This window comes from Colius striatus, chromosome 1 (assembly GCF_028858725.1).
Source record: "Colius striatus isolate bColStr4 chromosome 1, bColStr4.1.hap1, whole genome shotgun sequence".
In the NCBI taxonomy this organism is placed as follows: Eukaryota; Metazoa; Chordata; class Aves; order Coliiformes; family Coliidae; genus Colius; species Colius striatus.
The window spans coordinates 54,652,790-54,666,529 of record NC_084759.1 but is presented as its reverse complement, the minus strand read 5'-3'; positions in this window follow the sequence as shown (position 1 = coordinate 54,666,529).

The following is a 13,740-nucleotide window of genomic DNA, read 5'->3' as shown; positions in this document are numbered from 1 at the left end:
CTGCAAATACGCCATACTATAAGCAGTTGAACCTCAGGAGAATGAAAGTGAAGAAACCTTTAGATAAGAGGTTAATACTACTTTTATTTGCTTGTATTTGGATTTGCATTCTGCACATGACTGAAATAGACCCTAGTTCCTCACTCTGGTTACAGTGCTCACAGACCGTGCCTTTTCAAAGCCTCTTCGTCAGTGGAAATACTTATTAAAGTTTACATTTTGGCAAATCAAAAACCATTCTCCTTCTGTCAGTGATTTGCCTGTGCTGTGACCACTCTGTAACATTGATGATGCCCTGCCCTGTGGTGTATTTCAAAGGAGGGGCACAAAAAAAAATGCTGTACTGCATTTAAAATATTTAGATATTTGCTCAGAGCTGTGAATGTGAAAGATAAAGTCCTAATAGAGGAGGAAGCCCTCACTAGCACAGTCTCACAGCTGCTGAATCTGCAGGAGCAGAGTGTTGATGTCATTAAAGTAACTTGGCGATTCCAGCCACAGCACTGAAGAACACAAATGCTTGTTACTTCCTCCAGTCTCCCAAGACTGCAGAGTGTCACAATCTCAGGCTCTCATATTTCCCATATCAACAGATAATGACACAAAAGTATCAATCCAGGTATTCACTTTTGATTTCACATTTGCTTAGTTCATTAAGAGTAACTCCCACAAGAAGAGTCAGATATGAGTGGCTCAGCAGACTATATGGGGCCAGAAGACTGCCCCTCTGAAACTGATGTGAAAAAGGAATGATAAAGAAGAGGAGGAACATATGACTCACTGAAGTCCTTTAACATTCATTCTCCTAAGTTTACATTCTCAACTGGCAGCAAAAATATTGTAATTGTCCATAATTTCTTATCTTGGAATGCATGTTTGTGTCCTCATTTATTGTAGGCTTGCACAACGACTGTGAAGTGTTTTTGTTGTGGACTTCAAATGACTCGGGAAAAAGAGCTGTAAGCAGTTTGCAAGGAAACCCTGTGTAAGCATGTTGTTTTTAATCACTTGCAAATAAGGATGACATCTTTCTCCCTGCTCTCCTCAGGACTCTGGTTTCGGGGATCAAGCAGCACCGGGCTCATGCTGAAAAGGGTAAAAGGGGCTTCAGTTTTCCACAAGTGCTCTGAGATTTCCCAAATAGGCCTACTACACCACATCCTGCAAAGATCCTCAAAAGCAGGACTCTCTCAAAACTGGGAGAAAACACAGCAAAGCACCTTGATTTGAAAACTGCGAAGGACTTGAATGATTTCCAATATTCTACATGTCCAGAATTTCCACCTCCAGGCAAACTTCTAGTACATTACAATATTTTCAGGAGAAAGGATTTTTTTGTCTTGCTAGGTTTGGGTTTGCTTTTACAATATGTAATAGCCCAAAATTTATAGCACATACACGTTCACAAGGATTTTGCTCCTCATCAGTCTGAAAATTTTCTGTTTTTCTTTCTATGTGGAGCAACACCTGGGAAGATTTATTTGACTTCTTAGACTAGGTCAAGGGATATCTCAGAAGCCCAAGAGCTTCCTTAAGGAGAGTTGCCAGGAAATCTATAGGCAACTGAAAAATAATTTTCTCCACTTTCATGAGCTACCAGCAAATCCTTTACCCTGCTGAGAAACCAATCCTGTTGTCTGGCAATAATAATGCTTAATTCAAAAAGACTTGGTTTGATTTCCTTCACCTCAGGAGCTTAACACCAAGAATGTAAACAAGAATGCGGGCATCAAATCGTTATACTACCTCCCCTTTTCTACCATAACAATCCTTCTAAATAGCCCTCATGTTCCCTGTAAAGACATCTTCAACATTACTACCAGAGAAATCTATTTTCTAAACGGCTTCCTTAATCTGAAAACTGATGGCATAATGAAATATTATACCATGGCACCGAAGAACATAAAAAATAACATGAAATTTTAATTATTATCATCAAAAGTTTAGTCTGTGCATTCCAGCTTATGAAAACCAACTTGGGAAAAAAGGGACAAGTGGGTTTGACTCACCGTGGTAGGCAATGACTGAAAACAAACACAGTACCTTCTCTTTCACATCTAAATATTATCTGTACTTGCTTTAGAGTATACAAAATGAACAACCTGTATTTGTTTCAATTGTAGTGTCTGTTCCCATGGTTATATGTAATAGAGATTCACATTCTATACAGATTACACACAACCAATTACATATGCTCTCCTATTCCTGTACTCCAGCACAGTTAAGAACTACAGTATGGGAAATTTTTTGTCTCTCTTTAATCAATATTGCCAAAAAGCAAATTTTTGTAGAGTAATTTGTCCTTGAATTCAGCTTGAATTTGCCAGATATTTTTTACTGTCAATAGGGAGACAAATCAGGAGTAAAAGAAAGAAAACGAGAATTAAAAGGCAGAAGGGAATATCCTTCTCCAGCTTCCTTCTCAATGCTCCCAGCTTGTGAGTGAGTAGCTTGAAAAAACCTCGTCACTTCCTTTCTTACAACCAACCTGTATCTGTCCTGCTCTTTTGCATTCTAAACCTTCACCTAATTCTTCGTTACTATTGCTCTTCTTTTTTAAGACATTCCCAAAATAAGCACAAAATAAACATTTGTTGAGCAGGTAAATAAAAAAAAATACTAATGGAAAGCAGACATATCCCTACCTCTTCTGCTCTTTCTACATTTGTTTTTACTTAATATGGCTTAACATGCTTCTAAATTCCCAGAGACACTTTTTTCCTTCTCACGTTCATGCATAGAAACAGGCTAGAGGCTATGTGCATCATCTGTATCTTGACCCTCATTTCATAAAGCTTGAAATGAAATGTCTTGGTTGAAAAGTCTTGCATTCTTTGAGTCTCACAGTCATGATCCCTCATTTAGAGTAGTTAACTTTCATTTCAGGCAAGTATATAATGTATTCCCTTTTTCATGCCTTAATAGTACAAAGTCAAGGATTAGCTGAATCATAAACAGCCCATGAAATGTGAAAAGAATGAGAATAAAACCCTCCAAGAATGAAGGAAGTCTCAAGTTCAGTAGAGAAGAAGTGGAGAGACATACAGAAGAAGAGAAAAACATACAGAAAAGCTGCTGGGATATACTCATAATAATGAAAAAAATACAGCAGCAGCAACAAGTGTAGAGTCATTCTAGTGACAAAGCTCTGCTCTTGAAGCAATGGTTTTCACCTGCTATTTCTTCTTTGGATCGGTTTTCTATTCTTCATTCTTAGTAACAGAACCCTCCACCCATGCCATACCCACTGTAACCACTGAGGAGGAAGAAGCACGGTGCAGCTTCCTACAGCAAGTTTGATTTTTATTTCCATTTGAAGAAATACAGAAAGGCTAAGGAGGGGTGATTCACACACATTGGGAGAGGATGGTGAGGAGTACCTGCAAAACTGAAGACAAGTAGAAAGTTGATTAATAGGACATAGTGACCCAAAGCAAAAAATCCAACTTTCTTTGTGGAAAGCTTTTGAAGGTATTTGTATAGCTTTCTCATTTGGATACTGTTTTTTTTTTTTCCTTTGATAGCTCCTAGAACTATTGTCTATATTTCATCTCTACCACTTATGAATTGGACCAGACTAACACATCAGTGTGCATGATTCTCAGTAAAAATTATCTTTGTCTGCTTCTAAGCATTTTTAATATTTGCAGGATCAAATAATTAATAACAGAACCTACTATTCCCAGTTCTTCGAGTTTTCCCATCGGACAGTTGCTTTATTTGATTCCTTTTTCTTCTGGATAGACAGAAATTGCAAGCAGCATGTATATTTACCAGTCTCTATGAAGGGAAGTACCTCTGCCCTCCTCCTTCTTTGTATTTGGAATAGCCTTTAGAATGGGGCTGCCACACATCACTCCAGGCCACACAAGAGAGTTTGTTCCTCCTCTCTGTTGCACTTACCATCCTGTAGCTTACAAATGCATGCAGTGGATTTGCAGCATTTACCAAATTTTGAGTAAGAGGGCTAAATGTCATAGTCTTATTTTTAATTACAATGGTTACTCCTTTTTTTTTAATTACAAAGGTAAACTCTTTTTTATAATACACAGTCATCTCTTCCTACTGAAGGGTTCTTAGTTGCCTTGCGGGTAATACCTCTCAGCTAGGTCCTTGGTCTTAAGAAACTCGGGCCTTGGAAGTAACAGCAACCAGTATTACACATTTTTAAATCTGCAAACAGTAGTCTGAACTGGGTATTATGCTTTGATACATAAGGAAATAGGAAGATTTCTTCTTCCAGTCCATGAAATAGTTTGCAGCACTAACATTACACTTTTAAAGGTCTGCATCTTCAGAATTCAAGATAGCTTTAGAAGTAATTAACTATTTATCACGTAGCAACAGGGTTTATTATAAAGCACCAGTTCTACCATAAGCATTCATACAGGCTTCCTGAAATCTCAGCTTGTAGCACACACAAAAAGAGAGTGACCTTGAGGTCAGAAGCAAATTGCTATTATACATCACCAAGGACAGCATGTCAAGTACCATATTTATGTGTGAAGTGGAAAGGAATTAATGAACACAAGTAGAATTCAGACAGTGTATGTTCTCTGGAGCAATACAAATGAATGATGTCTTGCAATAATTACTGAGCCAGATCTATTCAGACAGGAATTCCTAACATATTAACATGTTAATTGATTTGTTAACCATTATGATTACAAAAATGCAAAACAAAAAGTTTGCATTATTTTTTCTGAGGTTTTTAACAAGTATGGTGAGTTGACCCTGGCTGGGTGCCAGGTACCCACCAAAGCCACTTTATCACTCCTCTCCTCAGCCAGACAGGGGAGAAAAAATATAACAAAAGGCTCGTTGGTCCAGATAAGGACAGGGAGAAATCATTCAACAATTACTGTCTTGAGCAAAACAGACTCAACTTGAGGAAATTAGTTTCATTTATTAAGAATGAAAACAGAAAAGTAGTGAGAAATAAAAACTACTTCTTAAAATACCTTTTCGCACCCCTGCCTTCTTCCTGGGCTTAACCTACTCTCAATTTTCTCTAGCTCTTCCACCTCAGCAGCACAGGGGGCTGGGGAACGGGAGTTGTGATCAGTTCATTATGGTTTGTCTTTGCTGGTCCTTCCTCTGTGAGGGAGGACTCCTCACCCTCACTCCAAGGTGGGGTCCCTCCCACAGGAGACAGTCTTCCAAGAACTCTCCAACAATGAGTCCTTCCCACAGGCTACAGTTCCTCATGAACTGCTCCAATGAGGATCCCTTCCATGGGGGCAGTCCTTCAGGAACAGATTGCTCCAGCCTGAGTCCCCCACAGGGTCACAGGTCCAGACAGCAAACCTGCCCCAGCATGGGCTCCTCTCTTCACAGATCCTCAGGTCCTGCTAGGAGCCTGCTCCAGTGTGGGTTTCCCACAGGGTCACAGGCTTCCTTGGCATCCACACACTCTGGCATGGGGTCCTTCCCAGGCTGCAGGTGGATCTCTGCTCCCTCATGCTCTGGATGACTGCAGGAGCAGGGCCTGCCTCAACATGGGCTGCACCACAGGCTACAGGGCAATCTTCGCTCCCATGCCTGAAGCACCTCCTCCCCCTCCATCACTGGTGTCTACAGAGTTTCAAATATTCTCCCTCCTCTCTACCAACTGCAATTCCTCTTCTGCAGTAACTTTTTCCTCTTAAATATATTTTCAGAAAGGCATTAGCCAGAGGTGGGTCTGTCTATGAAGTCAGTTGGCATTGGCTTTATTGGACAGAGGTGAAGCTTCTAACAGCCTCTCACAGAAGCAACCACTGCTATCTTGGACATCATACATAGTGCTTAAATTTTGCACTGATAATACAATATCAAATTTTACACAACAGGTACCTGAGTACTGCACATGAGGCTGAGATAAAAAAATCATTCCTGAGTGTTCCATTGTCAGTACTTGTGACATCCACTCATTAGTGCCTGGTTAGTTCAAATATCTGACTTTTTTCCTTCTGAGTAAACCGTTCTTTACTAGAGGCCAGATTTTGTCACTCTTGCCCATGCTGCCAGAGGTCTCTACAGAGACTAATCAGTATCAGTGGTGCACAAGGAAAATTTGTCACAAGACAGGAAAAAGAAGTGATGACTTTAACAGGAATAAACAATGTAAGACGTTTTCTGTCAAACTCCAATTCTGATCTGTCTTAGAATTTGGAAAGGAAGCATTTACAGGTTTAGGAACCTAATTTCAAAATACATAGCAGAAGGTCTTCATCTCTAGTGATTTCTCAAGGAGAATGAATATATTGTATCAACAGAAAGAAAAATACTATGCAGGCCCATGGAGGTGTAAACAAAGTACAAAATTGATTCTGTATTTGTCTTTTTTTATTTACTGAGAAGTGAGAACTTTTAGTCAAAGCTAAATTTCCAGTCATTCCCAGAGCAAGTAGAGAAGAAAGCTGTGTCTTAAAAGTGTAGTGATGGGTGCCATGCACTATCAAGTCATCTGTGTGGATGTTATCATAAAATTGTCCCTCTTTTTCTCTGATTTCCTCAACTGTAACTGCCCATTTAAGTAAGATAAACATGTAGTGTTGATAGTTATGCTGTGATAAGTAAAAATCTATGCTATGCTTTTGTGAAATGATGTGTGAAATACCAAAAGACTAAGTCTGTAAAGTAGTTTCATATGAAACTCATATGAGATCAGTATATAATGTCATCAGGAAGCCAACTATAAAAAACTCACAGATATAATAGAACTAATTTCCTCAAGAAGAATGGGTCAGTAGATGTTTTGGAAGTAATGAATACAATATATTTTGAGATTCCATTGAAAAGAAGTCAAGACTGAAGCCATGTACACATGAGGACACATAATCAAATATTGTGTTGACATCTCCCAGATCTCAAAACAATGTCTGAGACAAATTGGTCCAGCAGATCTGAACATTTTGTGCAGTTCTGGGAATATTTGTGCATTGTGTGAGGAGCTTATGAGAGAGATTCTGGAATATACTAGTGCCTGCCTTAACTTCCAGAGTTGCCTTCATGCACCTCTGAGGTAATGAAGTGTGAGTTCAAAAGGTTAGATTTCATACAAATCAGCATGGAAGCCAAGAGGAATACTTCATGTTTGAAGCTGTATTTTTTAGAGCTGTTTTATATGAATGGTTCCAAAGACAATAAACAACAAAAAAAACCCCTATAGTATGAAGATTATCAACAATTGCTACAGCTGAAACCATATCAAACTTCGTGTACCTGCATACATTGTCAAGTATAAATTGTGCATTTGTTTGTTACCCAGTATTTCATCCCCTGGTTATGTAAAAAATAGGACTTTTTGGTGAAACATTCTTCCTGAAACAGAGAAAAGTGAGAATCAATCCTTCAACAGACAGTAAAAAAAAATCAATAATTCTCAGCAAACCTGACACTTATTTATGGAGCTGTAAAAGGATTAAATAAACTGTAATATTTTTCTTGACTTATTTGTGACTTCTATGAGTCCTAAAGCATAGGGCTGCTATGTACACAGTTCCAAGTGTTCTACCAACAAAAAATCACCTAACAATGAAGATTCTTTCCAAAGATTCAAATGCCTTTTTTACTTTTAGGAATTGTTTTATTTGCTAGACAATGTTTCCTCCCTACATTCATGAAGTGTTCACTCCTTTTGTAATATTTATAGGATCTTTCTGTGTCTTCCTTGCAAAAAAAATTGAGAGAGAGAACAATTCTGCCCTAACCTTTTGGCACTTGAATATTTAATTAAAAGTATTTCGTATCTCTCAACAAAACACTAGGTTTGGCAAGTATCTCAGCACAGTCAGGAAATTGTAAAGAAAATATCCTACTGCATACCTCTGTTTACCAAAACTACAAGGACATACCCCACAACCATGCTTGTTCTTGTTTTTCAGTGTTTTTTAGTCTTTCCACTGCTACAAAACAGGGATCTGAGCTCTTGTATATGACTAGGGTATACATTTTCCCATCTGTCATAAACAGAGAACACACATGCTTGATAATTTGATGGAAGTGTGATTGTCCTCTGATGCAGTCCTCTAAGTCACCAATATCATCAAAGAGCCTGCATAAAGCCCTGGAATCTGAGAGATGACTGAATTCTGTGATTGATGACACATTACTGAATGGTCTTGGGAGGTGGGCTCTGTAGTCAGTTCTTACTTCGTGCCTTACTCTTGTTTCACGTTATTTGAGGATGAGTGCCAATTGCCATGGAAGACAGTGGACAGAATATTACTATCATGGTTATGAGTTTGATTGGTGGTAAGCTCTGTATGATTAAACAATTTGCCCCGATTGGCAAAAAGGCCAACAGTATCCATTAACCACAGTATAGCTAGTCAGACAAAATAAGTGATTGTACCACTATCCTCAGCATTAATGTGGTCTTACCTTGAATAATAGGTGCGGTTTTGCTCTCCACAATATAAGAAAGACATAGCAATATTAGAATGTATCCAAAGGAGAGCAAAGAAGATGGTGAAAGGACTAGAGGGCATGATTTATGAGAAGAATTTGAGGATATTTCATTTGTTCAACTTAGAAAAGAGGAGGTTGAGACATGACTTCATTGCTGTCTACCTTTTCATCATGAGCGGGAGTAGAGAGGGAAGTGCTGAACTCTTCTCTTGTGTCCACTGATTAGACACAAGAATTACTTAAAACTGCATCAAGGGAAGTTCAGATTGGACATTGGGAAAAATGTTTCTCACTGAGAGGGTGGTCAAGCTCTGAAACAAGATCCCCAGAGGAGTGGTCATGACCCCAGTCATGTCAGTGTTCGAGAAGTATCAGGACAATGCTCTTAGATACACGATTTAATTTCTAGGTTGCCCTGACCGGAATTGAACTCAATAATCCTGATGGGACCCTTCCAACTCAGGATATTCTATGGTATTCTAACTTTATTCCAGCAAAAACCTCTTTGCTTTGATAGTATAGTGATGATAAGATCTCCGCCAAAATCACTTGTCCTCTTGAACTATTTGTAAATTTATCTCCATTCCAGTTACAAAATCAAAAAAAAAATACATGAACCTATGAATGTATCTTCACATTATCTTTCTTTGTAATCTGCTCTGTCACCCTATTTCAACTTGTGCATCATTTTAAATCATCGTTGGCAGCTACATTGTTAAATCATTTGCAAATCTACCAGGATCTGTGGCATAGTTTCTGCATAAAAGCTGTGTCCTTGAGGGTCACAGCTTATTTCATTGCAATGAGAAATATGTCTAAACTGACAGAATCACAGAATCTTAAGGGCTGGAAGGGACCTCAAAAGATCATCTAGTCCAACTCCCCTGCCAAAGCAGGACCACCTAGAATAGGTCACACAGGAACTCGTCCAGATAGGTGTTGAGTGTCCCCTGGGAAGGAGACTCCATAATCGATCTGAACAGCCTGTTCCAATGCTCCATCACCCTCACAGTAAAGAAATTTTTCCCTGTGTTTCTTTGGAACCTCTTCTGTTCCAGCTTGTACCCATTGCCCCTTGTCCTATCACTGGCCATCAGTGAGAAGAACCTGACATCCACTCTGTACTTATTTGTAAATACTCGTTACTCTCCTCCAAGATAAAGACCTCAGCTCCCTCAGCCTTTTACCATAAGGGAGATGCTTCATTCCCTTTATCATCTTTTTGGCCCTGCACTGAACTCTTTCCAACAATTCCCTCAGCAAACTCAGTAGAGAAACTATTTTGAAGAGCCGTAACTTCCCTCTGTTCATTTCCACTGACACCAAAAGAGTATGAGTATCATTCTGTAATTCCCTGTGAGAACATCCCATTTTCAGGCAGAGAAACTTGAGTGGTATGTTGGTGGTAAAACTCCTAAAGCTGCATAGGCACATTTTGAGGCAGATAGTATCCTTAGCAGAAGCCAGCAGATGTTTCATTAGCATACTTTTTTTTTTCCTTTGTTTAACTTTCTGCTACAAGGAAGTGTGTCATGCAAGGAGTTAAATTATTTTACAACCCCCACTTCTCCCTTAACTTTATAAAAACTTTTCAAACTACACAAGTTTTCCATTATGCTTGAGTCTTTTCTACGGTAAAGACTTACGCTAATAACAAAAGAAGACTCAAGGGAGAATGGTTCCTATAGACTAATCGTAACCTTAGGGAATTGGCATATCTGTCTTGCATTTTGCTATGCCCCACAGATGCAATTATCTCACTCCAGCTGCACAATTTACTGTGACAGTTAATGAAGGACTAATACATGTGCAGAACTGCACAGTTAAATCCAGAAGCAGAATCGTACACAATAAAAGAGCAACAGCAGTTACAGATAATTATTGAACTAATAAAACAATATTATTCTGTAGACCTGGAGATGTTACATATGCAATGAAAGGTTGTTTCTTTATATTATTACTTGTATAAATAAGAAAGGTTACTCCAGGTTCTGACTAAACAACTTGAAGCACCAACTCTACCAGTATGCAGAAGTTCCAATTTAATGGAGTGTCACTTTTAAACTGCCAATTTAAAATGGATTAGATAGTCATATTCACAATCAAAATTCCCTCTGGGGAGAATCTTGGCCTATTTAATTTACAGGCGTGGAGATAACTTCATTGTAAAATAACTTTACATGGAGAATTCCTTAGACAAATTATTTCTGAGATATTTTCTTCAAAATATTAAAAGCTTAATTTAAAAAAAAAAATAATTTTTAGATAATCACCCAAAAACAAAATTGCAAAGTATGATTATAGTATAAAATAATTAGAATAGAATAGAATAGAATAGAATAGAATAGAATAGAATAGAATAGAATAGAACCAGTTTAAGATGCTGGTACATAGCTTTTAGAATAAAATTAAAATATGCAAATTTACCATGAGCATTGCTGCCATTGCCTTCTCTACCTTCAACCCTTCCCTTGGCTTTCTAGTTTCCTTGGTCCAAATCTGCTACCACTTCTGTTCTCCTCTGTTACTCCTTTCCAGTAACAATCTGTATGTTTCCCTAAAACATCTACATCTTTGCTACAATAAGGAAACAAATTAAGTAAATATTAATGTTTGGTGAGAGAAGGAAAAATAACCAAAATTAATGAAAAGTACTGACTGAGCCAACACACACACAAATACATGTACAAATGGACATATATAAACTGAGAACTGATTCAAAACTGATTCAAAAACTATGAAATGTCAGTAATATTGCTTTGTCACTTGAGTGTTTCAAATATCTCTACTGGAAAGAATTTAAAAAAGCTTAGAACTCTTCTGATGTTAATGAGTACTTACAAAAGTCAACACCTGCTTTTGTTAATACACAAAGAAAATTTCTTAGGCTATACAGTTTACCTGAAATATAAGCACAGTCCAATCTACTCAAATGAATTTTCTCAATGTGTAAAAACACCACAAAGAATTTATTACAGAAAAAATAAAAATTCAGTAATCTCAAGCTGCCACCTTCTTTTATTTTGTTTTTTTACATGGATCATTTATCACAGACTTCTGTGTCGCAACAGATTTCATAGCCTACACCTGTAGAATTCACAGACTCCAAGACTATCCTAGAAGACGAGGCATGGCATGCAACAGGAAAGCTTTGTAAAATCTATGGAATTTGGCATTTGGTGTTTTCCACTTCATCCTTCATCTTGGAAATGAATGCAGATAGCTGTCAAGAGTTCTTCACAACATGATATTCAAAGAGAATCCTAAAAACATACACATTTTGAGTGGTTCCTCCCTAGGTAGCAATTTCCATAGGCAATCTTTCAATGAGTTATCTGTTTCATTTGCCCAACATAATAGTGTGGTCCTCACAGCAAAAATCTGCTGATGCTTGTTGAATTATTTAAGACACAATTTTGAGATCTGGAATAATGCAAAAGACAACAGCATCCTGTACAAATCTGACATCCAAGAAAGCCATTCTTTGAGTGTTATACATAAACAGGTACGTGTAAATTTAGTTATTTTCTGAGAAAAGATACCAACTGCAAGACCAAGAGGCAGTAGGTTGAATGAAGGGCATCTGTATAGTACAATGATTAAAAATATTAAGATGAAAAGTAAAACAAACCTAACCTATGGCACTGATTTTCAAACTATCTGCCTTTTCTGGGTACTCAGCATATAAAATATACAGGTTCACATCCATCATCCTCTTGAACAAAAGAACTCCATATGTCTTAAGTAGGGGAACTCCATTTGTCTTGTCCCTTGGGCTCCATCCAAAGTACTACAGTTTACTTTGAGCTGAGGAAATATGTCATAAAAAGTTCCTCTTTTCTACCACTGAAGTGTGTAGGAAAAAAATCAAATTTAGCAGGAAAAAGAGAGTGAAAAAAGGGAACATGATTTTCAGTGGAGGAATACTGGTCTCCGGTTTCTGTTTCACATGTTGTTTTATTTGTCTGATTCAGTGGGTCTTTTTCACTTGAACTACAATACTAGCTCAGTGGCTTGGCTTGATTTGCACAACATTATTGAGCTTCCATTGTTTTATTGTAGGCAGATCTGGCCTCATTAACACCCTCATTGTTCATGTTGGCAAGTGGCTAAAGTTCACTTTTTGTTAAATCCTATCAGTCTGCTTGCCCAACTGTAAAAAAGATGAAGAGCTAAAGCTGTATCAAAAGATATTATTGAAATATGTGAAAAGGGAAGTATTGTACAATGAAGTATTGTTTCAGACCTTCTCTAACCAGAAAGAAAATTATGTTTGAATCTACACTTAAGATGTCACTGCTTTGCCTGCAAAACTTGTATGACTTACCAAAAATTAAAAACTCCATGAACATTGACAGCTCCTAACAATTTTAAGCCTAATTTCAACAAATAATGAAAAACTCCTCCGAGGACAGGACAATGCATTACAAACACTTGTACAGCTTCACAAGCCAGAATGGATAAGTAAAAAAGAATTTGTAAGCCAGAAAGGAGTTATATCTTCCAAATCAAAGGCAATCTGATGGTTTATCACTGGGAAAGAACAATGTCTATCTGTAGATGTAAATTCCTAAAGCCTAGAGAATCTTGGACCTGTGCTGTTTTCAGGTGCTTTCTGAGGTAGTGTTCATGCATGGTATCCTCTGGTTTCTGAGGTGTTGAAAGGCAAGGGACAACAATTCTCGTGGAAGTTAATCTTGCCTAAGCCTTTCTAGAAGAATAAATTTCTAGAAGAAAATCCTGCAGATTGAGAACTGCAGTCTATCTCATCTTTGAAAGACAGGTGGCTTAGGGGAAGTCCAAGTTTGAATGGGCCCATAAGAATCATCACGTCCAACTCTTGGCTCCTCACAGGAGGAGTTTGAACAACACAATAGCATCACAGAAATCCCTGACCACACACCATGGCCATTGTCAGACTAACAAGTAACTTATCAGTCCAAACTGGCCAAACATGAGGTGACACCAGGCTGTCAGAGCTGATTTCAGGCAAGTGAAAAGCCTGCATCTTGTGCAGCAGGACTTGATACATTAATAAAACAAATGGGTTCAAAAGAAGGGCAGGACTCACACCGTAGGATCGTACAGGACTAATTAAAGGCACAGTGAAATAGATCATAGCAAAGAGGTACCTGAAATAGCAAACACCTGTAACAGTGACAACACTGCAACCAAACTCTTTGCAGATTTTAATAAAGTAGATCTCAACACACTTTAACTAGCATGTCAGTAGTGCACTGTATTCGACTGCATGTAGTGCTGCAGAAGGTGGATTCACTACCTCAGACCTCCGTTAGCTCAAGCACCTCCATTTCGTGTGTAGACACAGGTGCAGAGATTAAATAA